Source organism: Lonchura striata, chromosome 3 (assembly GCF_050655825.1).
Source record: "Lonchura striata isolate lonStrDom1 chromosome 3, ASM5065582v1, whole genome shotgun sequence".
NCBI lineage: Eukaryota > Metazoa > Chordata > Aves > Passeriformes > Estrildidae > Lonchura > Lonchura striata.
The window spans coordinates 55,321,453-55,349,102 of NC_140705.1; the positions used below are offsets into that span (position 1 = coordinate 55,321,453).

The 27,650-nt window shown below is 36.4% G+C and overlaps 1 protein-coding gene across 27 annotated transcripts in view; it reads left to right on the forward strand.

Moving 5' to 3' along the window:
- Positions 1-27,650, forward strand: part of EYA4 (EYA transcriptional coactivator and phosphatase 4) — a 143,036-nt gene that overhangs the window by 32,020 nt on the left and 83,366 nt on the right. The window contains exon 1 of one of the 27 annotated variants that reach the window (XM_085575223.1): positions 1-25,977. The exons of 25 other annotated variants lie outside the window; for them this stretch is intronic. The gene's annotated coding sequence lies outside the window, so the exon portion shown is untranslated. One more of the 27 variants, XM_085575220.1, reaches the window with a different exon arrangement.

Genomic DNA, 27,650 nt, shown 5'->3' on the forward strand with positions numbered 1-27,650 from the left:
AATAATATCTCATTACTGTGGCTTTCCTTCAAGATTGATTTGATTAAGTATGCTTAATAGCACTGCAATTGAATTGTACAAAGCCCTCTGCATTTTAATAGATGGACTGATAGCAAAAATATGTTAGTAATGTTCTGAGAGTTTGTGTAGCTTCTGGTTTGTGAAATACAAAGTTTAGAGTATCCAGTACTTAATAAAATTTCTGCTGGTTTTCAGTGTTAATAAAAATTGCCAAGTAATTAAACTACAGCATATATTAAAATTGATTTCTCTTGCATTGAAGGAGATTACAAATCGAGACTTTTTCTCATTGCTCAAAGCTCTTGTGGGCAGCAGCATATTTTTTAACTTTGTGGCTCTTAGTGTAAAGTTTTGAATGGTTCTGCTGTTACATACTTTTATTCAGCTTAAAATTATTTTTTAGTGATAGAAAGTCAGTGTGAACTAGGTGAAAAAGGTATCCCTTTTTAGCAAGACAGTTATTTGAAACTAAGTGAGGGGTCTGGTATTCCCATACATATGCACAATTGCCATTCTAAACTTGGTTTTCCCCAGTGCAGACCACAGGGTTTTCCTGCTGGTTTATAATCACATGCAGATATGACAGCATATCTAAACTTGTCATTTTTCAGACCTTGCCGGTGGCTCTTAATCCATCTGGCTCCTTGTGTGTCCTTGGTCAGCTTTGCCTGGAGCAACTGCTGAGCAACTTCACTTGCTGGTGGCCACCTTGCCTTGCAGCTTTGGATTTCTCAGAGAGCAGCATTGAAAGGAAGGGAAAAAGCAAAGTTCTTGCTTTGTACTGCTGCTAGTGAAAAAGAAATGTCCTTCTTGAAGGCATATTCCCTGTTGCTTGATCAACAGATCTGGACTTGTCTCCTTCCTTGCCTCCCTGCTTGCTGTAACTGGGTGTGCATCGGTAGATTAAAACCATGTGAGAAGCTCTTTGGCCACCAACAATTTATCCCCATTTTATCAATATGCCCAAAGATGTCTATCTGCTGGAAAATTTAATAATGTGACAAAAAGGGGCTCTGCATCTTTTCCAGCACTTTTCTGCAGTGGATTAGGCATGTGAAGATACCAAATAGGTCCCAGGATCTGATTATACTCAGGTCTCCTTTTGTCCATGCTGCACTTTACAGAGCAGTATGTTCTATTTTAAGCAGTGCATCATATCTTTAAAAATATAAAGGTACATAAATGAAAGCTTATGCTCTGGAGCTGAGTTCCCAGTTACTTTTACTCATGTATTTTATGTCTGTTATACCCATTTCCTATGGTACTATGGACCTGATTCAGAAAAGCATATAAGCATGTGCTTAATTAAGTGCTTTCCTGAATAGGTATGCTTTTCTGAATTGGAGCCCATGAGTAACTGGCATGTGGGCTGTAATCTCCCACCTGGGACATTCTGGGGGTGGATATTAGAGGACAAACCAGGTTTTTTCTGCTTTTCCTGCTTTCTGGAAGTCTCCTCCTGCTCTACATGATTTTATATTTTGATAAAGTGCATTCATTTGTGAGCTGAATCAGGCTTTACATTTATGGTATTCTTCATTTAAATCCTTTTGTTTTGAATAAATACAGGTTGTAATTGATAGAAAGTATATTTGCATTTCATGTTAGAAAGCTAGATGCCATGGATACTCTTAAAAGGAATTAAATAAAGCTTTCTTCTCAATTTGGAAATCATTTTCATAGCCTTGGTTTTGGTATTTAGTACAGCTTAGGGTTTTTTTACAGCAAAATTAATTTAGTTATTTTGATGATCATGTGATCGACTGCCCAAAGTATGTTCTTTGGCACAAGTCCAGATTCTTGTTCTCTTTTGGAAGTGTTACAGCTGCAATAAATTTGATTTCACCCTTGATAATTTTTATAATGTGTAGTAATAATGTATTGCTGATTTAGTGTTGTTGCCTTTCTACTAAGGAAAAAGAAAGGTCACAAATCACAAAATTGCAAATGTTATTATATTTACCACACTTAAGTAGTTGTATATACATGAAATTCAAATATGCTTCAAGATTTGTTTGGTGTCTAGTTTTGGGATGTTATTCAAATAACATAAACTCTGTAGTTTGCATGTTACTTGTCACTTCTGAGAATTCTGGTAGGTTCCACTGTTTCCTTTGAGGTCTCTGTTGAGTATTTAAGAGAAAAAATGCAAAATAATCAAGAAGATTTGCTTCTATATTAACGAAACACAAAATATTCTTGGCAATGTAATAGAATATTGCAATGTATATATATGCAAAGGGATCTTTAGATGAGTAGGGAAAAAGTTGGCTTTTTATTTTGGTAAGTAATTTAATTTTTTTTTTTTTTTTGGTAAAGCCATTCTATGGTCTTGCTGAGGTTATGCTCATTTCATAGTTGTAAAATTTCTTACAAACTGCCTTTCTGTTACATAGTTAACAATCTATTATTGCATTGCTCACACAGACACATCTTAACATTGTAAGCTTATATTTTTTTTCCTGGAAAAATATTTAATACTTTATAAACTTTGCTAAAGAGATTGTCTTAGAAGAGAAACTTAGTCTGGGAGCAGAGGGGAAGACTAAAAAAGGAGAGTGACCAAACCACCCCTCCTGGGTTCCAGTTCTCTGTGGTAATGTGGGACTTCTTCCATGAAGGCTAGTACTTGCTGGTAGAACATTACCATCTCTTTGTTTAGTCTCATTAAAGAAAGTTTTTGGCAGGTAAGATGGATTATGTGCTTCCCCTAGTTAGCAGTTGTTAATGTTTTAGTTTGGACACTGCAGCCCTCTGGAGCACAGGCTGTTCAAAGGCTTGACACCGTCACTGGTCCTCCTGCCATGCCCATGTGCCACCTAGGGCACACCTAGGGCACCTGTGCTAATTGGCCCTTTTTTTGCATATTTAAACCTGTCCTCTGCTGGAGACCTCTGTTTGTAGCTCATGTACCTGGTAGCAAAGAAAGCGCTTTAGACTCCTCCCTTTTCATGGTATTTCTATCTGCTACCTGTTTTACAAATTTTTAGGAGGAGGTATCAGTAGAGAAGATACAGTTTCCTTATACAACCTTTAGGGTATGAGATGCTGCGATTACACTGGAGCTGCAGCCTCATTTTTGTAACCCTTGAGGTGCAAGAGCTGCAAAATTTGAAGAGGATCATGAGTCATTATAAGTCAACATAACAGGAAAATTTATTATTTCCTCTCAGGAAGAAATTTGTTACAGAATTACACCTCTGTGGCTTCTGTTTCACCTATTTTTTTTTTTTTTTCCCTCTTCTGTAAGTAGAAAAATAAGGCAAAAGGCATAAAACAACCTTTCAAGGGCATCTTTCCCCAGCTGCCGATTCAACCTGACAGGTTTTGCGAAACCAGAACTTTCCTTTGCTTCATTAGCTGCAAAGGAAGGTCCTTCTTTCCTTTGTTGTTTAGAGCACATTTTAAATAATTTAATAAGCACAAGTGATTAAGGCATTAAGAATTAAAGTAGCTTCAGAATGAGACTGTGGTAATGGAGAAGCATTGCCTAAGTTCCCAGCTGAGCAGAAAATGGGAAAAAGCCTTACCTATTCACCTAACTGCTGTAAGAGGGGCAAGGGATTAATGGAAAGAACGTGACTCAAACCCACATTTTTAAAAAAGATAATTTAGAACAATACTTCTTGTATTAAATTTTCATGCTCACTCCTCTGTGAGTTCATCCTTAGAAAGCAGCACATATTTTTGGCAGCATATATTTTACTAGAAAATTCTAAAATCAAAATATCAGTCCTTACTTTTTCAAGATTTGGGTCATCAGTGTCACCCTAACATACTTTCAACTCTTCATTAATAATTAAGCTTTCTGGGTCTTCAAAGAACATTGCTAAATAAATAATAGAAAGAGTGTAATGAAAATGCTGGTTTTACTATTTAATGGATGTAAGAAAAATTACTCAGAGGACAAAATATTTACACCAAAATGTAAATGAATTATTGTTTCACTTTGTGTCCAGTGGATGCAGAGCAGTGTTCTGTCTGTAACACTGAATGTCAAAACAAATATCTACTAACTTCTTGGTCTGCTGCTGAATTGAGGTAATATGAACAATTCTATGAAGATATAATTTGTGCTAAAGTAATTTCACTTATTTGCTGAATTGCTAAACTTCAGGGAAGTCATTCAAAGAAAAATTGGTAAGAAAGCAATCTATTTTTAGTTGTGGTCCCATAACTATATATAGTATGAAATAAAATTATTATCAAGGAGACAAAATCGAAGGGAGTCATAATCAATATCCATAGGACTTGGAAAGCTCCCAAGAGATGAAATAAGCTTTTTTTTCTTTTTAAACAGAGCTTTGAGAGACTGAGCAGAATTACAAAAGCAAGTGCCTCCCCTTCCTTTTCCAGTCTTTTTGCTCTTCCTCTTCCACCTCTGTTCCTGCTAATTCATGACTTTGGCAGTATATTGGTGGAAAAGAGTTATGTCTCTCATGTTGATGACAGTGTTGTTTCATGTCACTGGTGAGCATTGCTCTCTTGCCTCAAAGGGCCTGTGGGAGGCCCTGTGGCAGGGGAGTTGGACCCAGGTGTTCTCTAAGGTCCCTTCCAACCCCAACCATTCTAAGGATTCTATGATTCTAAAGGGAATAAGGGCAGGGAATGCCTAAAAAACCAAATCTTTCCAAGTAAAGCAACCTGAAGTACCAAGTACCAACTGCTGTTGTCCTTGTCTGACTGGTCCAAGAAATCAGTCAAGTGTGTTGTTTAGAATGTGGCATCCTTCTTCCTTTGATATTTTCTGTTATCAGTGTAAAATGGTTTCTGTGCAAGAGACAGCAATATTTGCAATTACCAGTTTGAAGCAGGGTGGCTGTGGGCTCTATAGTTCTTCTCCCTGTATCTTTGCATACTTTCTGCTTGTGTTCACTTGCAATCATTCTTTGCTGGAGAAATGGCTTTTCCATCAGAAAAAATACAAGTCGAGATAGAATCAAGAATGAATGAGGTATGTAAGGGAGGAAACAAATTCATCTCTGCTCCACCTAGTTCAGTGACCAGAGTATAATTTCTGATACACCATTATACTAATGATGTCCACCCATTTTGATCTACAGTAATGTGGAATTGACTGAATTGGTCAATTAGCTGCTCTCTTAAACCACCAGTACAGAGTTCTAGAGATGGTGGGTGAAAGAGACCATTGATTCATGCAGGCTAAAATAAATGGGATTAGTTCACTTTCCCCTAACTCTACAGCAGTTAGGTTGGTGTTTAAGTATTATCATCTTTAAAACTCCACGATAATGCCTCAAAATGTTTTCTTAGCTTAGTATAAGGTTACCACAGGGACCACTTGAAAATTCTTTAAGAAAATAGGATGACATAGCACACACCTATGCATCACATTTCCATTTCTTTTTCCTACTGTGCCAGAGGAAAACCAGAAGGTGTGTAATCTGGTGAGTACAAAAGCACTTTGCCAAAGGCTTATTCAAGAAAGAGAAGAAAGAATATAATTTTGTCTGCTCACTACCACATTATCTTAAAAGAACAATAAGATGCAGAAAATCACTTCTCTGTGCGTTACCTTTATTTTCAACTGCTCTATAAAAGGGGATTTTTCGGTCTGGGTTTGCTGTCAATCCAGAATGCCAGTTTTGTTTTGCCTTTACTTTTCTCCTTTGCAATGGCACTTTTTTAGAGAAGTAATCTCTTGAAAGAGCTGGGCATGCCTACACCACGCAGTAGTACAACAGTGCCTGGGGTAGTTAAAAGGCTGGAAGCAACATGCTGAGCCCTGCCTGGTAAGATGTGTGGAAAGGTAGATAGAGTGTGAAACTGGAGACATAAAGAAGCAGCTTTAAATGCTTTAACAACCTTAATTGTGGTGAAAATCCCAGAAATGGAATGTTATTTTTTTCCTATAAAACTACTAATAAAATTTTCAATAAAATTATTGAAACCAGAAGAACAATTAAGTGGGATTTTCCCCCACTCATTTTTCAGAGAAATAAAGCCATGAAATGTCAGAAAATAAGGACATATGTGCCTCCTCCCTCTTTCTTTTTTTTTTTTTTTTTTTTTTTGGTTGGCAGTGTTTTCAGGAGAGAAATTGTAACTTTGATAAAGAGACACGTATTATCACATTATATTATAATATAAATATTATAAATTTGACAGTGATGATAATTTTTGATGATGAAAATGATGATTAAATGAAAGTGTAAGTGAAACCAGTGCTTCAGAATAACTAAAATGTAGCTATAGGAAAACAAGATGCTACAAGATGCAGTGGAACCATGGAACTGACAAAATTAAACAGTGATTTTCTGTATTTCCCATTTTAGGTAGTAGTTTTTTGCTGAGAATCTAGTCAAAAAGTGGAAAAGGGCTGATGTATTAATTTTGCAAATGGTAAGAGGGAGTTAGAACAGATTTGTAGAACACAGGTGTCTGTTTCTGTAATCTTTGCATAAACATTTAGTATGAATGCTTTAAAAATTCATACAGATACTTAATGATTTAGAACATTATATACATATATGTGTGTGTATGTATGTATGTATGTATAAAAGCAGTTTCCAAAGCTGGTTTGTAGTACTGTAATTTCCCTTTTACTTTTCTTTTAATAAGGAGCAGCAGTTGTATGTTTTCTAAAATTTTGATAAGGAACAAAGCAGAATCTATGATATTTGCAAGAATACTGAAGATGCACTATTCTATGATGCTTCAGGAGATAAACCAAGAGAGTTTTATCAGTTTTTCAATTAAAGACATTTCTGACTTTGTGCAGAATAAGAGATTCAACATCAAGAAGAATAACTCCTATTAAGCAGGACTTTTGAGCAGTGCAGTTTTAGATGTTGGCACATACTACTCCATTCACTACCTGTCTCACTATTGCATAAAAGCCATTAGAAAGTGCCAAAGGGGGGCAATGAGGATGATGAAGGGCTTGGAGGGGAAGCCCTTGGAAGAGTGGCTGGCCTTGAGGAGACTGGGGGAGACCTCACTGCAGTTACAGCTTCCTTGTGAGGGGAAGAGGAGGGGCAGGCACTGATCTCTTCTCTCTGGTGACCAGAGACAGGACCCAAGGAAGTGGCCTGAAGTTGTGTCAGGGGAGGTTTAGGTTGGATATTAGCAAAAGATTCTCCACCCAGAAGGTGCTTGGGCCCTGGTACAGGGTCCCCAGGGAAGTGGTCACAGCAACAAGCCTGACAGAGTTCAAGAAGCATTTGGACAATGCTCTCAGGCTCATGGTGTCACATTTGGTGCACACTTGGTTCTGTGCATGGCCAGGGGTTTAACTTGATGGTCCTCAATGTTGTCTTCCAACTCAGGATATTTTATGATTCTATGACTTCATGGGACATAGGGCATTAAGGCCCTTGGGGGATATACTACAAGTGTGTCCATCTGAGAGGTTTTTCATTCCTCTGGGATATGAGAATTGAACATCCTTCATGATAAATTTCTTGCTGCATATCAGCCAGACTGAGAGCTTAAATATGTTTATATCTATTGCAAACTGTCTCTTTACTTTTCTATCGGAGTACACTATCCTACCATTAAAAAAAAAAAAAAAAAAAAAAAAAAGAAGCCAGTCTTCCCTAGGCACCTTACTGGGCCAGGTGGGTTATAGCTGAGAAGTCAAGCCACAAAATGGTCGATCACTGATATAACTGGTAATTAGAAGGTTAACAATCAAGCCCATTTCACCTGATCAGTATTTCCCACCAGGTAGATGATTGCAGCATGTCTTTCTACCCCTGTGGCTAGTAGACGGAGCTCAAAAAGTAAATTAGGGCTCCAGATTCTACTTAAGTCTAAAAATCTGAGATGGATATTCTAGATTTAACTGTTGGTTACAGTTTTGGTAACAGCCAGCAGGTTGTTCAGTAAGATTGTCTGGTGATCAAAACAGCTACTACCTTGCTTATTGCCAGTAAGAAACAGGAGCAGTGGTGGTGAGTCCACTGAGGGCTTTGTTAACAGCAGTTCTGTGGCAGAGTTCAGATGGTTTTAATGGTTCAGGGGCACCCAAGGGAAGTAGCTTTTGCATTCAAAGTGTTTTGGGTGGTTTTGTGTCAGTATGAAAATGTTTTCAATTCTGAAGGATAACTTGCACCCTTATTTGGAGCACTCTGGTATGAAAAGAATACTGCTTCAAGTGGGGATTTTGTGCCTTCTCTGTGCCTTATTCCATGTGCCTGATATATTCAAAAATTGTTTGGTGATCATGAACTTAAACATATGTGGTGCTTTTCATAAACTAAATTGTGTTTTGGTAGAGTATTAATATGTAGCAGATCAAGAGCAGGCTGCTGATCATGTCTTAGGAAAATACAGTTGCCTACAAATGCACATATTGGAGTGGTGCATCCTAGTAATTCAGCTTCCTACTTCTTCATTTTTCCTTACACTAAGACTTTTTAAAAAGTTCTGTGAGGTTTTATGGAATGTAAACTGTCAGTGTGACATATAGGACACTGAAGAAATATTAAAGAAAACACTTGTCCACTGTTTTGAACCTGCATGTCACTGCATTTCGTGTCGCTACTTGCTCTTTGTTTTGTTTGTTCTGTGGGTTATGAAACAACTTCATTATCAGGCTTGTTCTGATTGTGCTGCTTCACTAGCAGCTGCTATTCCACTGGATTATTTTTAACTTTTTAGTTAATTATCAAGAGAAAAACTTCATAGCATTATGAAAAGGGTAGTGGGAAGTTTGATACAGCCAGGTTCATATTCCTCTGCTACCAGTGGCAATTCTTGTTTTCACTCATCTGTTTTCTGCACTTCTTGAGACACTGAATTTGGAAATTTAGAATAATTTTCTATTAAACTATCTGAAATAGATTTTTTTTCAGCTGTCTCAACTGCTTTGTGGTACAAGCGAGAAGTGGCTTACAATACTGACAGGTAGGATCCTCACAAGTACTGTGGTTAGAGTTTCTGTGAACAAACTTGGAACTGACCTTCTTGTACTTCCTCCTGCCACACAGAGACATCTATATACCTTTGTTCATACTTGGAAGTGTCCATCTCACCTCATGTGAATTGTATTTCATGTTGTCTGCTTTGATTATGAAAATTTCTATAAATCTGTTAAATAACCTATCTTTTCAGGTTAGGACTAAACACTTATAAATCTGTGTCATCAGCAGCATCTTTTAAAAGATGGCATAAATTATGACATCTGGGAGCCAATTCATCATTTAATTAAATTATCCTGTAATGAAATCTGCCTTAATGAGATTAATTTTAATTATTAATTGGAAGCTGACATGGACACAAGGCACCATAAATAATAAATGGGAGCTGCGTCTGGTCTGTTTCTAAGAAAAGACCTACTTTAGAAGAGCAGAGCTTTTCCTGAAGCTGTGTTATGGAAGTTTTTATGCTATTGTGATGTATATTTTGTTGAGTTTTATTTCTATTTCAAATTTTAAGGCAGAATATTAGTCCTCTTTCTGTTGAGTAACTGTTATTTTAATATTTAATTTGATTCAATCCTTATATAACCTACCACCTTTGTTCTTCAAGAAACAAATCCTTATTTCTGTACTTAATTATCATAAGTATATTTTAGAGGTAAACAGGGTAGATATGGTTTATTGAGGCTCTGCCCAAAATGTGTGAGACTTTGGCCTAGTCTATGCTGTCACACCTATGTTTATTCATGTGCTCTCACCTGTGCAACTTCTCCCACTTTCTGTTGTAATGTCCATCTTCTTGTGGACTACATTTGTGTTTGTATTATGAATACTGTTTATAAGGACTTTTGTGCTTGGCCATAACAGAAGTTTATCAAGAAAGTATGGATGGCATAGGACAAATGGTCTTTAAGGATACCAGCCTCAAATGCTCCACCAGTTTTACATGAGGAGTGAACCTTTTTGCCTTTATCCCCATTAACAAGCAGAATATCACTGTGCACTCACATGCCAATTGCAAACTGGTTCCACAAGTCCAGAGCTGATTATTTGCTGCTCATAGAGTGGTTTTTTTCCCTTTGGTCTCCTGGGCTGGGCTCACCTGCTATCTGTATTTGTTTTGAAGGAACAGCCATTTGTTTTAGTTCCAGCATTTAATGAGTATTTGGTTTCCCTTCATTGTATCCTGTTGAAAAATCATTTTTCTTCAGAAGGAATCAAAAGACCAAAGTTAGAACAAGAGTTGTTGATGCTGAGGAGTGTAAGTAACAGCCTGCCACATAGAGCAGCTCTTGATTGCAATTTTTGTTTGCTACCATTAGCCTGATAGCACAACACACATTTGGGCCTCATTGGATGAGAGAATGAACAAATACAGAATCCCAGAATGTTCTCAGTTGGAAGGGATCTGCTAGGATAATCAAGTCCTAGGCTGAGGTAACTATCATATTCTTCAGTGGCATCCAGGATTTGTCCCCAAAGAATTTCCCAGCTTTGTTGGCAATGGTGACTGGAGAAAGTAGCGAATTCTAGTACCACCTTTATGTAGCCTTTCCTTCCTAGAAAACTGCACAGTCACATGATAACTATGTGGTTTTTTAGAAAGGTTAAAGGAATTTCTAATCAAGTTCTTCACACTGTTAGGTATGTGATAGAAGGTGGCTTTGTTTCTTCATCCTTCCCAAACTAACATAAATGTACCATTGCAGCAGCTGGACCTTATGGCAACTTACCACTTGCATCAAGCAGTGGAAAGAGCAGAAATAGATAGAAATAATAGACTGAAATTACTTCCTCTCATTTTAGGACTGTTGAAAATTATTTGTAAAATGAATAATTTGCATTCCAGAGATTTTCTTGTCTGTATCCCATAGTATTCTCAAGTGCCAAGGATTTTGGAAAGGACAGTTTTCACTCTTTTGTCACCTTTCCTTATATTCTAAGGGGACATAATTGTTTACATAAATACAGTTACACTTGGACTGGTTTTTTTCTGTAGAGGCTATACTATATGATAGGAGTAATTAAAAATATTATGCAGCAAGATTATATTATGTTTTAAATAAGTAGAGTATGCAATATTATTCAGTAAAATTTTGTAAGATGAAAATTAAAGAAAGAAACATAACATAAAAGAGTTCTTTGTCTCATTTAAATGTGAATCCTAAAAATTCTGGAGAAAAACCATCAAAACTTGAAGCATGCCAAACTCTTGGAATTATTGGGGTTTTTTTACTACAAAAAGATTGGATTTGTTTTTGTGTGGGTTTTTTATATGAAAATCCTACAAATTTTTAGTATAAGTGACATATAGTGTGCATGTATTTGTATACATATACACATAGCATGTATGTATATGTGTACATTACATATGTAATTCTTACTTTTTTTGCAGTAAGAATTTTAGGTCTCCTCTCAATCCCCAGTTCCTCTTTTATGGAATTGTGCAGAAGAGAGTTAAAGGGTTTGCAGACCTCACTGATGTTTTAGAACCCGCTCAAGAGAAGGAGATCCAGCTGATCAGTTTTTGATGTAGTTTCAAAAAGCATAAAGAAGTGTTCCGCACAGAACTGAGGACATTGGACAGGCTTGGGAGGAGAGGGTAGGTTCTCAAATGGATAAAGTATTAATTTGAAGATTAGGAAACAAGTGAAATGATCAAAAGAGATTGGATGACAATGGAAAGAATTACTCTTTTTAAGTGTCTGTTTAAATAGTTAACATTTGAAGACCAGAAGATTGGACAATATTTTGGGCAAACATCATTATGTGATTTCTGTGTTCTTACACATTTTCAGCATCTGCTGAAGGCAGGATATTCAGCTCAATGCATTTTTTTTTTTTTTTGGTATCTTGAACATATCTACTTAAGTTCTTAAACAGAGTTGACTGCAGAAAAGTTTACATTAAATTTGGATGATGTCTGACAAGCTCATGGAGCACAATGCAACAGCACAGTCTCCCAAGCAGACTACAGGGAGTTCTAGTGTACAGTGTGACTCACCCTGCTAGCACAGTGTGTATCCATTTGGGATCTGCATGTCCCTTCAAGCAGAATACCTTGTGCCTCATTAGAGGGGCTCATTCCGCTTGGTTCTGAGCCACTGACCTCAGTGGCCAGTTGGCCCTTGTGTCACTGTGTTATGTTGAAATGCAGGATGTACCACTGTGTGTCAGAAGACAGGTTTATTTTCTGCATCTGGTGGATTCCTGCATACATGTGTGTCTTGCAGTCAAACTTTAGGTTGGCTTTCTTTTCCAGAAGCTGATCCAAAGCTCACTGATGCTTACAGGAGTCTTCCAAGTAACTGCTGTAGGGTCTGGAGCAAATCGAGTATTAAACTATAGGGCTGGAAACATTCAAAGAAGTCACAGTTTCACACACGCACACACACACACACACACACACAAAAACTTAGATTTGTTCAAAAGATTCACTATCCAAAAGCTGTGGAGACAATTCTGTTCAACAAACTGCACATAAAAATAATACTGTCTAGTCAGAAGAGAGAAAACTCACTAACTCACTTCTGGCACGGTGGTTTGGCAATATCGGGTTTGGAGAGTGGGCGTGCACCCACACCCAGTGTGTGTTTGCAAAGTTGTCTGTTGATCCAATTCATCTGCAGCGTCCAGGGAGAACTACTATTGCAATATTTCAGTGATCTGTGGATTTATTTTAAAGGTTGTAGTTTTCTGTCCAGCTTCTCCCAGATGCATTCAGTAGATGACAGATTTGAGAGTAATACTGGCTAGTCTTTATATATTTAACACTCTATCCTATTCTTTTGTCAGGCACATAGTGAGATCTGGACAAATGTTTAATATCATTGTTAGGTTGCAAAATTAAACCTTGGCCAGTGGGACACCTTCTACTTGGAAGAGTGCAGCTCTGTAGAACATTCTGGTGTTTTTGGGCAGGACAGCCATAATGCTATGCAGTCCCCTAAAATTGGCTTGGGTCAAAGTCAAAACAATCCCCATGCTGTTAACTTAGCCTTCCCTTAACTGCTGAGAAGTGCCTGCTCCCCACAGGATGTGGACCTAAACTCTCTGCATTTGGATTTGTACCTGTTTACCTTTTTTTCCATGTTCTGTAGTCCCAGTTGGCTCCTACTAAGTATAAAATATGCCATTTGAAACCATGTTTTCATTAGGCTTATCACACTTGCATACTGATCTGCTTTTGATCTCACAGGTTGTGTGTCTGTTCCATAATTAGTTTGTCCATATTTCCTAATGTATAAATGGATAAGATTTTAGGTGAGATGTCTAGCTTGCCAAGAAATTGTAAATTTTAAGTTCAGCCAGTCTAGGTTTCCAACCAGTTTCTGCTGTATACATGTAAAAGTAAATTGGTTTCAGTCATTTTAATTTACATACTAAAGAGCCAGAAGGAGGTGTAAGTTACTATAGGAATGGATAACTAACTTAATGTGTGCTCCTTTTTAGTTGCATTACCTGCTTATTCTTTCTCCTCACCCTACACTGTATCAGCAATATTTTTATAAGCTGAAAAAATACTTAGTAACTTGAATTCAGAAATGATACATATAAAGATGTAGTCTAAAATCCATGAATTATATAAATGGATTTAAATTGATGATTGTAGAGTCATTCATACCAGTCTTAAGGCCTGTTCTGCCATCCCAAAGGTTAAGACAGGATCTGACCTATGATGTACATGGTAGATCTGCTCTTGACTTCTGTGGTGGAGGATCAGATGTTAAAAATTTTAATCTTCTTGCTCTTGTATAAAATCTTGTAGCATTGCCCAGTTTCAGTCAAAGTGTTTTAAAGAACAATTCTAACTATAGTTTGAACCACCCATCAGAAAAAAAAAAAACAAACAAGACTTTATCTTGCCTTTTATAAGTATTTTAAAATTGGATTTTTCTTAGAAACCTTCACCTTGACAATATATTCAAGAAAGATGTACCTGTCTCACATGACTCCTGAAAAAAAACTAATTTTGCAGTCTTATACAACCTCTGATTCTCAGTTTAAATATTAAAAACAAGGATACTGCATTTGTTACTTTGTAGAAATCTAAATTTGAACTAATTATTTGGATCAACTTGCTTTTTGGATGCAATTCAGGGTCCCAAATGCAGGAAAACAATCTTTAATTTATTTTATTAAAATAAACCAGTCATAAATAGTTTGAATGTATAACAAAAATACTTTCATGCAAGTCTAAAGGATTTATTAGACAAGAAAATTATTAATGACAGATACTAAGCTAACTAATCGTCATATTTAGACAGACTTTAAAAAGCATTTGGATACATAAAGGTGTTGAAATATATACAGGAGGATTTTCATATGTTACAAATTAAATTAGTTGCTGACCTTTGAAAAAATTTGTTTGAATTGACAATTAATTTTTTTCCTACTTAGTTGCCTTTGAAGATCCATGTATCAGAAACCTTCAAAATATTAGTTTGACTAGTAAAGCTCAGCTCAGCTTTTAATTTTTTGTCCATTATATGGATTGGAAAAGGAAAAAAATTCCCACTTTTGAATATCTTAATTGAATTCCTTTACATTAGAGGTAGAAGAAACTTATTTCCTTTGCTTTCCTGTCAGTCTTCTTAAACTGAAATTAAAATTCTCTAGGAAAGTTAATTTTTGTGCAGGTCACAACAAATATTTTCTGAAAAACAAACAATTGGAGGGTGTTATCCGTTATGAATTGTAAAGCAGTTGCCTACTGGGTATATTTAGATTTCTAGTTTACTTCTTAGTCTTGAGCTATACTTAGAAATTTTTCTGTCTATTTGTGTCTGAGATTAAAAATGGAAGTTCTTGTTTATATGTTTAATAATGTCTCATTAACACTATTAAAAAAAAAAATCTGTTCACCCAGTAATTGTTGCAAGTTTTGGTGTTGGTATGGAACCATGTAATTAAAAATATAATTTAACATGCTTCAAAGCAAATGCAAAATATTTAAATGGCAGAAAATGCCTGTAATTTGAAATGTGGCTTCTCTGAGTTTTTGTATATGGTAGACACAAGTCTTTTAGAATGTTTTGATACCTTTCATTATTTCTGCTGCCTTTCCAGGTATTCTACTACTCCTTTGAAGAAAGTGGTCATCACTTTAGCAAGACAGACTTGCAGAAAGATAGTCAGATCCACCCTGCCTTTGGGCAGTTTGCATGAGAGGTATTGGTGCCTCCTTTCCTCCTCAGTCTTATCCCGGTAGACTTTTGACCAACTTAAAGTTGGAGGGGCACATGAATCAGCTCATGAATCAGCTCTTCATAACCTTCCAACTTTGAAAAATTTAAACATTGACAAAATCTGAAAGATTCTTCTCTGTAACCTGTTGCATATCATAATATACCAGCGGCCAATGGAAGCAAGTTAGGGGCTAGGGGGTTTTTAGGGTCCCTTACAACTCAAGCCATTCTTTGATAATGGTTACCCTGACTTATGCTCAAAGTTAGTGCATTTTAGTTGTATTTTATCAAAATATGACATCTTTGGGGTTTTTAAATCAATCTTCAGCTCTAATTCTTTCATGTCAATTAAGTTAGTTCTATGTCCTTTTATTTAGCCAAAAAGCAACTATGAAAACTGTTCTAATGACTGAAATGTCAAAAAAAAAATGTGCTTTAATGCCCAAATTTCCTAGGTAAGTTTAAAAAATCCTCCAGACTGTAACATTTTTGTAGTAATTGTTTTCTACCTTTTTACTGTTAGCATAGCTCCTCTTTATTATATTCATTCTCATTTTTATTCCCTTTGTGTTGATTTAGCCGTCTGAATTTGCTCTCTGGCCTTCAGAAAATGACTTCTGTTTAACTTAATTTTGATGAAGAACTCTTCAGCTGATTTATTTATTAAACTCTGAAAACTAAGAATCTGTAATATTTTATTAGAAAAACAAAGTTTAATGAAAATTTCAATTTTCCATTTTCAACTTTTAAGGACCCCTGATTTCATCCTTATCTGTGCTGAAGAGGTACATACAATAAAGATCCAGAGAAAGCAAAACACAGTTTTTTTTCATGCAGTAGGGAGCTGTATGATCTTTTCACATAGTGTCAAATGGAAGGCATGAGTTAATGTTTTCCAAATGCTCATGTTCATTCACACATATGTTCTTTGAAACAGTCCTTAGGCTGTTATTTCTGTTTGATTCCCTACATTCTGTTCTGTTGGTTGCTGTTTCAAGCTACTTGTCCCCCCTCCCCAGAATTCCTCTTTGAGCTGGTGCTTAGGTTATTCTTAAACTTGGTGCACCTCCAGGTCCTGTTTGTGCTCCTCTCTCAACAACCAGCTCTGAGACAATGTGTCCCTCTGAGCTTGAAAAACTAACATAGTAATCTGTGGTTGTCACTCCCTTTTTGTCTATATGGTAAATCTTATTATAGAAATTAGAACTTTAGATTTTGTTTAACTAAAAACTAAAGTATCAGCCTCAAGGTTCACAGTGTTAAGTTTCTTTTTCTATAAAGAAAAAAATTAAATCTATGCCTCGTGTTCAATTCTATTTGTTCAACATGCTAAGTATTTGGAAGAATTACAAAAGTCAGACATGGGAAATGGAAATTAATAAAGATATGCAAATCCCTAACCCTCCTTTATGGACTGTGACAGATATAGTTGACAGATGAGTACAGTAATGTGTATGGAATAATGACTACAATAGAGACAGTGGGTCAAGTGATGCAATATAGGGAGTATGAAGAGAAACTGAAATATATTTCAACCTAATAAAAAGGAATATTTTTCTACCAACACATAATAAAGATTTGGAATTCACTGTCACTAGAGAACACTGATGTCTCTATGCCTGAAATTATTTCATGAAAAATAAAATATTCACAAATATTAAATGTTTTGTTTTGGTCATATAGAAATATTTCTATTTCACAATAACAAATCCATATAGTATAGAGGTAAGTTTGAACTCCTTGTCCTGACAGATTGTTCCTTTACTTCACCAGACCAGGGGCTGACCCTTGGATGTACTTTAAAAATCATCAGTAACGTCCACTTTCATAAGTATTTCATTGTATCCTGTATTAAACAAATATCTAATCTGGTAATCGTAATTCATAGTAGAGATTGAAGGCAGAGATGTCACAGTCGGTATCTTCTAAACTGAGCTCTCAGCCAGCTCTGGAGTGCAGAACTCACTGAAGAAAAAAATGAGGTCTATTCCTTTTCTGTTGGCAGTGTCTCCTGCTCCACTCTCACACAGGAATTCTGGGCAGGAGGACTGCACTTGGGACTGTCTGTTTTTCTACCCTGCCCTTCTGTGCAGGCATAGCCAGGCATTCATATAATTTTTTAAATGCACTTGGGAGGTTGTTTCAATTTCCCTTTTATCTCTCAGTTGTTTTAATACAGCATTTGTGCATTCACAGCAGAGACAGAGAGCAGAGCTGCAGTTACACCCAGTAACAGGGTACTGGTTAGGGTTATGCCCTGCTCGGTCCAGATTCCACAGTTTTGGGCCAAATCACTATAAACCCTGCATACATGCTTTTCCCAGTCAGCCACTCTGAAGAGGTGATACCATTTTTCTTGTAGTGAAACAGTTCTGCTTTATTTTAGCTACATATTTTCATTGCCAAGTTGCATATTTTCTCTCTCTGCTGTGCACCTTAAGTTATTTAAAATACTCCTTTTTGGTATTTTCTAATATTCCCTTGAACTCTTGCTAAAACTTAAGATATTTATAGCTGATTCATTTTGAATTAATATACGTGTGCTCGAAAAGTTTCAAATCTCTGAAGTAATATTTTCATCCACTATATACTTTTTTTTAGTAATATCTCAAGGTGTTTGTACATCTCCAGAAATAAGTGTGAGCAGTTAAGTCTCATTTCTAATTGCACACAGTACAGTGCCATGTCTTTTTTGTTGAAAACAAGTATTACAAATCTGGATAGAATAGGCTGAAATTCCTGGTAGAAACTTAACACTTTTTCAATTTAGATTCCATTCTTGTGGTCATTTACACATATGCCTAACTGCACTTTGTGAATTAAACACTTACTAAAGCCAGTGAAACAACTCACATGTGAAGAGATAATCACATGCATATGCTTTTTAATAGATTATGTTGAATACTTGTATTGACATAGAAACCAGTATTTTTAAAAAGTAATTTGCTTAAATGTGTATCTCCAAATCACTTCCTTGTATCCTAAAACTTGTCAAAATGCAGTTATGGATGTCTGAGAGAGGAGAAAAAGGTTTATTTGTACTCTCCTTGTAGAGCCAATTACCAGAATCACCACATTACTTTCAAAGTTAAGAGAAATTGCTTTCAGGTACTACAAGGAAATACCATCAATGGTTTTTACTTGTATTCCACTTGGGTTTAGTGCTTGGCTCCCAGTCTGGACAGAAAATTTGTTTGCATGCAAAATTTACTGCATTTTATTCTTTCATTTTGTGTGTTCATTTTTTCGTTCCCATTCATGTCCTCCTCTGCAGAATAAAAAAAAAAAATCAAGTCTCTACATTTTATTCTCAGGTTTTAAGTTCTAGGACAATATAAATTTTAAAGTATACAATAAAAAACCCTCATTGTGGTATTTTTTTTTTTATTTGAAGCACTGTGTAAGTTCTCATGGCAGTGACAGAAACCTGATTGCATTAAAGCTGCTGAATCATGTTGCAAAATACTATGATTTGTGATATTTTATTATTCATTTATATGTGCAGATCTAACGAGTAGATAAAAGCAACTTATCTGCATTTCTGCACTTGTGTCCAGAAGTAGAGATGATGATGTAAAACAAGTAGTTCTTCCAAATGCTTGTGCTGATGCTGAGAGATTTGTTATGATGATGGAGGATGTTTGCTCTCCAGCTCTAGTCATTTGTAAGATGATCCACCTTTGAAGTTGGGGTTGGGAAAAAACTCTGAAACACTATATTTTTGGTGTTGAAATCTGTATCCTGATCCAGATTTTGTTCTCACAATGGTGCAGAATTGCAAGCATGATGAGAAGAAAAATGGATACAGTGAAATAAAACTTTATAGACATATACTTAATTCTTTTTACACAGAAATACTAGATAAAAAACCCAAAACACAGCAAGAACCAAATTTTGCTACTATATCATGGATAGTTTTAGATGGATACATTACTCAAGGAGAGCGTTGTCATAAGGGGCCATTAATACCATTGTATTTCCAATTGCAAATCCATATGTTTGAAAAATACTGAGGGAGTGTAGAATTCTTAGGCGTTTTACAAATTTGAAGAGCTTGTAGTGTTTAGTAACACTAAGTTAGTTACTCGCTACACTGTAGTGATCAGTTAAATGCCATGATATTTTGGCAAAGCTATCCATATTCTGCTCCTGATTGCTGGGGTGCATTCCACCAAAAAAATGATGAATGTGTTTTCCTGTGTTTCCTAGGAATAAAAAAAAAACCAAAAACTTAGGCTTTAGCATGGAATAACTTAAAGCAAAGGGTGAATTTAATAAAATTGAAGAGAGGGAGGATTGTATTTTGCTGAAACTGTATGCTGCCACTGGAGGAGAAGGGAATAAAAGGCTTAGCACAGCAGAAAAAGGAGCAAGCTGCTGAAAGCTTGGATAATTTGGGGATATAGAGATGTCACTTCCTCCCTTTGCCAGGCTGTGAAATTTTTTGTAATTCCCATTGGTAAAGCTGCCAACACAAACAAAGGCAAAAATGGAAATTTCTGTCCAAGTCCTCCTTTGATGAGTAAAAAGACATAGATATTCAAGGGAACAAATTTGTCAGCACCATCTTACCCAAATCAAGAAAGAATATAGAAAATGTATCTATTAATTATGGTGAAAGATTGTTAGAATTAGACTTTAAAGAAATTATTTTAGTATCAGATTTATGCCTAAAAAATATAAAATACTAACTTGTCTGAAAGTTACATTGTCATCTGTAGCTTTAGGAGAAAGATGGCTGTGTGATACCAAAGGAATTTTTTTAAACTTGCTGTTAGCCTCTTTATATGAAAAAACTGAGACCTCAATAGTTATTATGGCTCAGCAGGACTTTCAGAGTATGGATTCTTTATTAAAACAATCGTAATATATTGCATAAAAGCTATAAAAACATTGTACCACAAAAATGTTAAATTTATTTTTCTTATTGTTGATATAGTTTTTGTTCAAAATGCTAAAGGACATTGGTAGGACAGTGTTTGGTAATTGCCTGAGAAAAGCTGTTTCCAGTAAAGGCTGAGTTAATCAACATGTAAGATACACATCTCCCTGGAATGTCCAAAAAATAAGGATGGAGAAAACCAAGAATTTTCACCATGTAACTCATGTTTGCTGTTACTTTTTACTTAAGGCTCTCTTTCAAGTTTCGTATACAGGAAAAATAATTTCATTATATAAGGTCATTGGCTTCTCTAAATTTATGAAATATTAGCTTCATTCACTCACAACCAGAACATTTTTCTGGTTGTGTTTAATAGAGTTACTCTACTGGCAATTTTTTTTCTTTTTTTTTTTTTTTAATTTATTATTTTTACCAGTTTAGTTTTAGTGCATGCATAAATTTTACCTTTTTTATTTGAATGTTTACATTTTTGAAAAAAGGAAAATGGAATTTTTCAGACATACTTATGTATCAAGGGAAGTGCTCTCAGTAAAAACTGCTGACTTTATTAATCCTTTAAACTGAAGAAGGCCTAAAAGAGTTTATTTGCTAGGAAAGAGTCATAGAGCGGATCTTTTTCAAAGTCAGCCATTCCTTAATTCCCACGTCTCCCAAGTCAGAACCTAAACATCATCTTTTCCATCATGCAAAAAGCACTTCCCCTACCACGCTTGATTTTGCTGCAGGCACAAATAAACAGTGTGAGTCCTAGTACGGTGCCCAGAAAGGTCGGGATCTATTGCTGCTGCTCCCACTTTTCCTTGCCCCGGCACAAAAGTACCACCTTGAAGTGGTTTGCATACCACAGCATAGGAGTCCCTGCTTTGGTTGTCTCCAGCCTGATCTTGCTCCAAATTTCTGCTGAGAAGGTCCATGGTAATTATGGAGGTGCCAGCCAGCTTTCAAAATAAACAATAAGTTAAAGCAAGGATACAGCTCTTGTCTTATATGAAAAATCCATCATGCCGTTGCTCAGACCATCATTTTGGTTCATTCTGTGTTCACGGTAGTAGTTATGTGTGTACAGAGGGATGGGAGATGAGAGGGGAGAGCTGGTCCTGTCACAGAAGCAGAAGAAAACCTGAAGGAAGTGCTAAGTACAGTCTGTGAAGATCATTGTGTCCATCTGAAAACATGAGATACAGATGGGCTGTGTTTTGTGTACGCAAAGTGGATGTTACCTACAACAGGAGGCTTGGCTGAGAGCAGTCAGATACACAGATACTCTCACTCAGTGTCTTTGAACACTTAATGGTTAAAAGGAGGCAAAATGGGGCCTGATGATAAGGAGTTCCAGTCAAAAAGTCTAAATGGTTCAACATCTTCCTTCTCTTGCAGGTTTTGAGTTCTACTTTAAAAACTGAAACTTCTTCTGAACTTTCACATACAGTCTCTCCTGTACTTAAACTTTTTATTTGGTCATAAAATAAACTTGTAAGATTATACTAGATTTTACTCTAGAGCCATAAATAAAACTAACTTTAAGATTCCAGCACTGAGATCTTATTTGTGCCTAGCACTGATCACTAAAGACGCTACTCATCTTGACTGTAACCCTAGAAAATGTGGTGATAAAAATACATAATAATTAGACGAGGTTTGAATGAATACTCTTATCATTTTTTTCCCTTGGATGGCTTTGAGAGATAGAGTGTCATATATCAATTTTCCCTAACAAGAAATTATATGAAAAATATTTTCAGAAAGTTTGCACCTTGAACAATGACATGCATTTTGTAAAGCTTAGATTTATTTTATTTATTTACTCCAAGTCAGAATTAATATCACAGATTCTTAAAATGGCAGATGTACATGACAGGTAAATGAGTAATTTTTAGAAAAAGATTCAATGAAACCAGTGGGAGTGGAAGATGGAGACAAAATACTTTGTTTCCAGTTGCAACAATTTTATTGTGTTGGTCAGTAATGTTTCAAGTTAAAGGCTTGATTGATATCTGGGTTTAAAGGCTGAATTGCAAGACTGCAGAAATAAATTAGAAACTACAGCTGCTGAGAAAACAGAAGACAAAATAGAAAGATCTCTAAACTTTTTAAAAGTGGTGTTTTAAAGCTCTTTCAGGAATGTTATTTGTAAATATGTACAGTTTGTTGCTCTTATAAATTTCTGTTTACTATGTGTAATTCTTATTTATGTTTATAAACTTTTTCAGTTACCACTAAAAATCTGATATGATCAGATGTCTGTTTTTTCTTTGAATTTAAAATTTAGCTGGCTTCCGTCTGTTTTTCAATTATTTTATTGAGATTTAGAATCATAGAATCACAGATCTTTCTTTCCATCTGTTTTCAATCTTTTTTCTGAGATTTACTCAATTTTTAGTTTTTGATAGCAGTTTCAGTTGTGGAAAAATGTGCATGTTCTTAAATCCATCTAGTATCCACTGTTTTTTTATTGTTCTCTGTATCCAAGAAGAGTCTGCAAGGCTGAGGTGAACAAGGAGAGGGAAACTGTTGGGGACTGTGATGGAACCACAGACTTTGCTCTTAGAAGCCTCAGGCTGTTCAGTGCCCAGGCAGAACTTAACACAGCTTTAGTGGTGGCTGGAGAGTCTAACAAATACAGCATCATCTATAGATAGAAGTATTAGAATATGAATGATTTTATTTTGATCTCTTGATTTTACAGACAAGTCCTGGAGCAGGTGGGAGGCACTCATGAAATGAAACTCAAATGGCAGTTTTTCTTTCCATAAAGTCTGATGTATTGCCAAAAATACAGCTCAGATAAAACAAACAAAACTGAAGTTTCAAGTAAGCAAACCCATCTTGGAGAGGGTTGTAAATTTAAATCTAATCTAAATTTCTTGAAAAAGCATGGTAGTTTGGATCTGGGAATTTATCATTTATCTTTAAACTAAAAATACAAACTAACAAGAAAAGGTAAAAACATTTGAGTTAGTTTTGTTTGTTTGTTTGTTTTGTTTTGTTTTGTTTTTTTTTTTTTAAAGCTAGGCATGTTGGAGGTGCCATTATACCATTATCCATTCTATGGCTAAAATTTGCCATCCCCAGGGTCTGTGGTGACTTGCCAGAGCCAGCCAGCCAGGGAAATGTAGACAGACCCCAAAGAGGGAAGAATCAGAGCAGCTCACTTGATCAAAGCATCTTCAAACCCTCTGAATGCAATATCCACTAAAGAATTCAGGAACATACCTACTTGTCAGTGAATTTGATCTTCAGTTATGAAACTGTTGACCAACACAAGATCTCAGAGGCATCCCTTTCTCGAAAAGTACCTCTACTTGCATTCTTCTTTTTTGTGCTTTTTATCATTCTATTGCTTGAAAAATATACTGACTTAAAATGTGAAGTGGTTGTGGTGGTTCTCAGGATGTATTCAAGAAGATTGCTCAATGGCAACACAATGTGTTGCTGCTGCTGTGTGTTTTTCCCTGCAATGTACATTGCAATGTACATTGAGAAGTACTTCACGTCCTATGATGAAATCTGGAGGAATAGTAAAGAAGCAACTCACTTGTAACTTGGCAATGTCCATTTGTGACATTTCCTAAAATGAAAAGGTTTGCTAAAAAGGGTTTTCTTTTTGGTTTGGAAGTCTCTGTTTTGCAGGCAAACAGTGAACAACAGCATCTAGTATAAATTTTACAACAAGAAAAAGTAATATCAGAAGTAATTTTAATTACTGTGGCCCTGAACCAAGCAGTTTTGGTTGCAGAACTAATTGAGAAATTCAAAATACTTAACATTTCATGCGTTCATATTTTCTGAAATGACTGCAATTTTTCTGTGCTAATGTCTGCTGTTTTCCCTTCTGTTACATTTGTGTCCTTAGAATAATTTGTAAATAAAGAGCATGAAGAAGCTTCTGATTTATATGTCAATAAAAAACATCTCCCCATTAGGTATTTCAGTTTGCAGAGAAGTTAATCCATCACAGGGATGTTGACACAGTGGTTTTCCTGTCAGTCAGTCTGAGAAAGGATCACATGCTGTAGATGCAATAACATTCTCTGCTCATCTCTTGGCACTACTTGTTTGTGCACCAAATTCTGGCATAGAAATTTTTTATCGCCAAAGGTGAAAAACACCTTTACAAATGTGAGGGACTGTACTTTGCCTCCAGACTTGAGAAATAATAAAATTGTATTGTATAACTAGGAAAAGGAGGAAGGCTGGTGGTTGTTTCTTTGGTCCTTTCATTCTTGGTGTTTGTGTGTGACAGAAGACAGGAATGATATGGTAGCAGGGAGTAGCAAACAATCTGCTTTGGTTTGAAGCTGCTGAGTGAGGACTTCCTGCACACAGAGGTGGGCAGAGGCAGTTGTGGTGTGCTCCTTAGCTGTTGGTGGAGTCCACGCCCAGGCTGTTTTTCCTCTGCCTGATGCCTGGGAGAGGAAGAGACATATTTTGTTCCATATCTGCTATTGTGATGACTCTCCACTGCTCTGAGGACTGTGCAATTCATTGAGTAGGATTGGAGCCTTGAAGGCCCCTGTTCATGTACATCCTGGTGCTTTCAGTCTTCTTTGGCAGCATTTTCTGCAATAGCTTTATCCTTTGTTTCCTTTCTTTTGGTGCCAAAAAACCCAACCAATCTTGATTAGCCACCTTCCACATCTGATGTGGTGTTTCAGCAGTTAAGAATGAGTTTATGCCCAAAGCTAATGTCAAAAACAACATCTGAAAGCTGATTATGTTCTCCCAAGTACTTTAAATATGCTTCAGTGGGTTTTCATTGTCAAAGAGGTGGGCCTTCATTATACCACACAATGCAGTAAAATGAGGATTACTTGGATTTCAGTGCATGAGATTATAGCAGCTGACAGGCACCTGTTTAAAGATGTATATTGTATTTCTAAGCGCAAGTATTTTATAAAAATGGAGTGAGATTTCACATGGAAAAAAAAAACAACTTTCATATTTAAACTTCATTAGTAGGTTTAAGTACAAAAAAAGGCATCCGGGAATCTGGATGGATGCATTTATTAGTGGCCCTTATAGTCCTGACAGTCCATTCTAATAATAAAGCGTGGAACCTGTCAAATGATGGCACAAATATCCTAATCTGAACTGACATGACTTTCTAGCCCAGTTCATCAATCATGTTTTATTAGCTTTAGCAGAGCCAAGCTGCCATCTGTCATTTTGATGCTGCCGTGGTGACAAAAAATGGTGCCGAAAATGTGCTACAGGTGTAACTTTCACTCAAAGAGCATTTCTGAGGAGCAGTCAGGCTTGTGTTCGCATGGGGAGAGAGTGCCATCTTCAGTTTCACATCCTCACTGAAACAAGGCTGAAATTCCTAGTGCTGCCCAATGGCTAAGGACTGAGGAAAAGTACTGGTAGAAATTTGGAATTCTTACTTTTGTAAGACTTCTGAAGGAAAATACTAGACACCATTTCCTTGTCCTCTTTTTAAGATAAAATTAATTTATTTTAATCTGTTGCCATTAGCAATTTTCAGTTGGTTTATTCTTTTGGTTTGCAATTCGGTATGAAGAAAACAAGAACTGCCAGTTGGATCACAAACCTCTTGTAACCAGTAGCAATTGTATGCCTAAGAAATGAGAGCCGGGAGGCTCTACACTGCTGCGGATGTACTGTGTTTTGTAAGAGCCATCAGTTCTGTGTATTCTTTCAGCCCAGAACTGTCTTGGTGTTTTCACTGGGGTCCTGGCACTTAACCCTTGTTTTTCTTGGCTCTGTATCATTTTACAGCAGAGCTTGAGGACACTCCTCATCTCTTGTTTCCAGCATGTTAACATATTCAAGTAAATATTATCTGGCACAGGCATATGCATTATCCTTCTGGGGAGTATTTGTAAAAGTTTTAAATCCAGATCAAACAATGACATCCATCTTCCTTCCTCTTGAATTTCTTTTATTCACAAGATGAATGTTGCTGGCAAAATTCTTTGATCTTTAAAAAGACTTTCTGTTGCTAATATTCTCAGACAAGGTAAGCAATTATAAATACCTGAATTATTTGCAGAATATATGCCCAGGTATGACTTTTCTGTATATTTTAACACTTAATACGGCTTTGCACAATAAGGAGCAGATGTGTCATAGTGACAGCAGGCGAGCAGGGACCAGGAAGGTGGTTTCATTAAAAGAGCCTTGGGATAAATGCAGCACATTAGATACCCACTGAAAGACAGGAGCTGTTGATGGGGTGACCTCTGAATGCAAGTCATCTTACTATAAACAGGGGGGTGTGGAAAGCCATTGGACAGAACCAAGCTTGTTTACTACCTAGATCTCCTCCTAGTTAACTTAAGTAACTGGACTGTGCTAGGCTCGGCATGGCAGTTCAAGGAAGAACAAAGTGCCTTCAGTTTTCCCGAGTTTAAAAAATCCTAGCTGACTGATGCAAAAGCTTTTTGGTCCTGAAAACCTGCCTGCACACCTTAGCTGCTCTATAGTGGAAGTTAATTAGTGTGAAACGAAACAGATAGTCTCTCTTTTTTTTTGTCCTGGAAACTGACTTTGCATATCTGGGGAATTGGTTTCTGTTCTTCAAAGACTACTGAGGTAAGGTTATGATGGATTTTAAGTTGCAATATTGATGCAAATGTTGTTTAATGATAAAATGGGAAATATAAAATGGATATTGATTCCAATTCAAATTTTGTTCTGAAAGGAAGATTTGGTTTTAATTTCTGTAGTAACTGTTCTGAACTTGGTTTTGGAACAAGGTATTTATTCATGGTGGCTCTAGAGTGCAGGAGTTTAGATAGATAGTTCACAGGACTGGATTCATCAGGCTCTTTAAGGAGCAGCTTTTGTTTACCACAGGAGGTTACTTGCTAAGTACTGTGAGAAATAAAATATGTCATTCTATAATGTGCTGCAAATATCAAATCTGTGAGCAGTTTTGTCAAATTTGTGAGCAGTTCCTTGGTGTGTTATTCAATAACATATTTATTTATAAGAGACACTTGAAGGCCAGTAGGCTGAGGCCAGGTGTCTAGACATAAGCTGAATTCAAATTAATTATCCCTAAACTACAAAAAATGTGGATACAATAAGATAAATTTATTTTCCTAATACTTGATTCAAATCCATTTATTTAATTTCTAAGTTAATTAGACATGCATTTAGAACAAATAATGCTGAAGGGTAAATACGCTAAAGCATCAGTCCTACCTCCTCCAAAGTTTGCTGTCTCTGTAATGTCATCTATAATTTTTAATGCACTTTGCAATTGAAGAGACCATTTAAAGCTTTCTTCAGGGAAATCTTGTGCTTGTGCTGCTGTTGTACTCAGATGCTGTTCCCTGCCGTGGGATCCATGCAGCAGCAAGAGCAGCAGTGCAGAGGCCACGGTGGGAGCTGGCATGGGGGTTACTGCTCCTTAAACGTCTGCTTCATTCAGGGAAACTCAGCCAGGGTTCACTCTGGGAGTGCTGTTTTATTATCTGAGAGCAGCAAGCAAAGTCCCAGAAAAGAAAGAGAAATGCAGTTTGGTTCAGCTGTAAACAGGCATTTACAGCCTTAGGGATCTGTAATAGGTAGGGAACCTCTTTGGAAGAAAAATATAACCTCTTACAGCCAGTAAGTTCTTCAATTTTGTTCCTGTGGTCTGGTAAGCAGCAGGCAGAAGGATCCAGTTACATCTTTCTTTTCTTG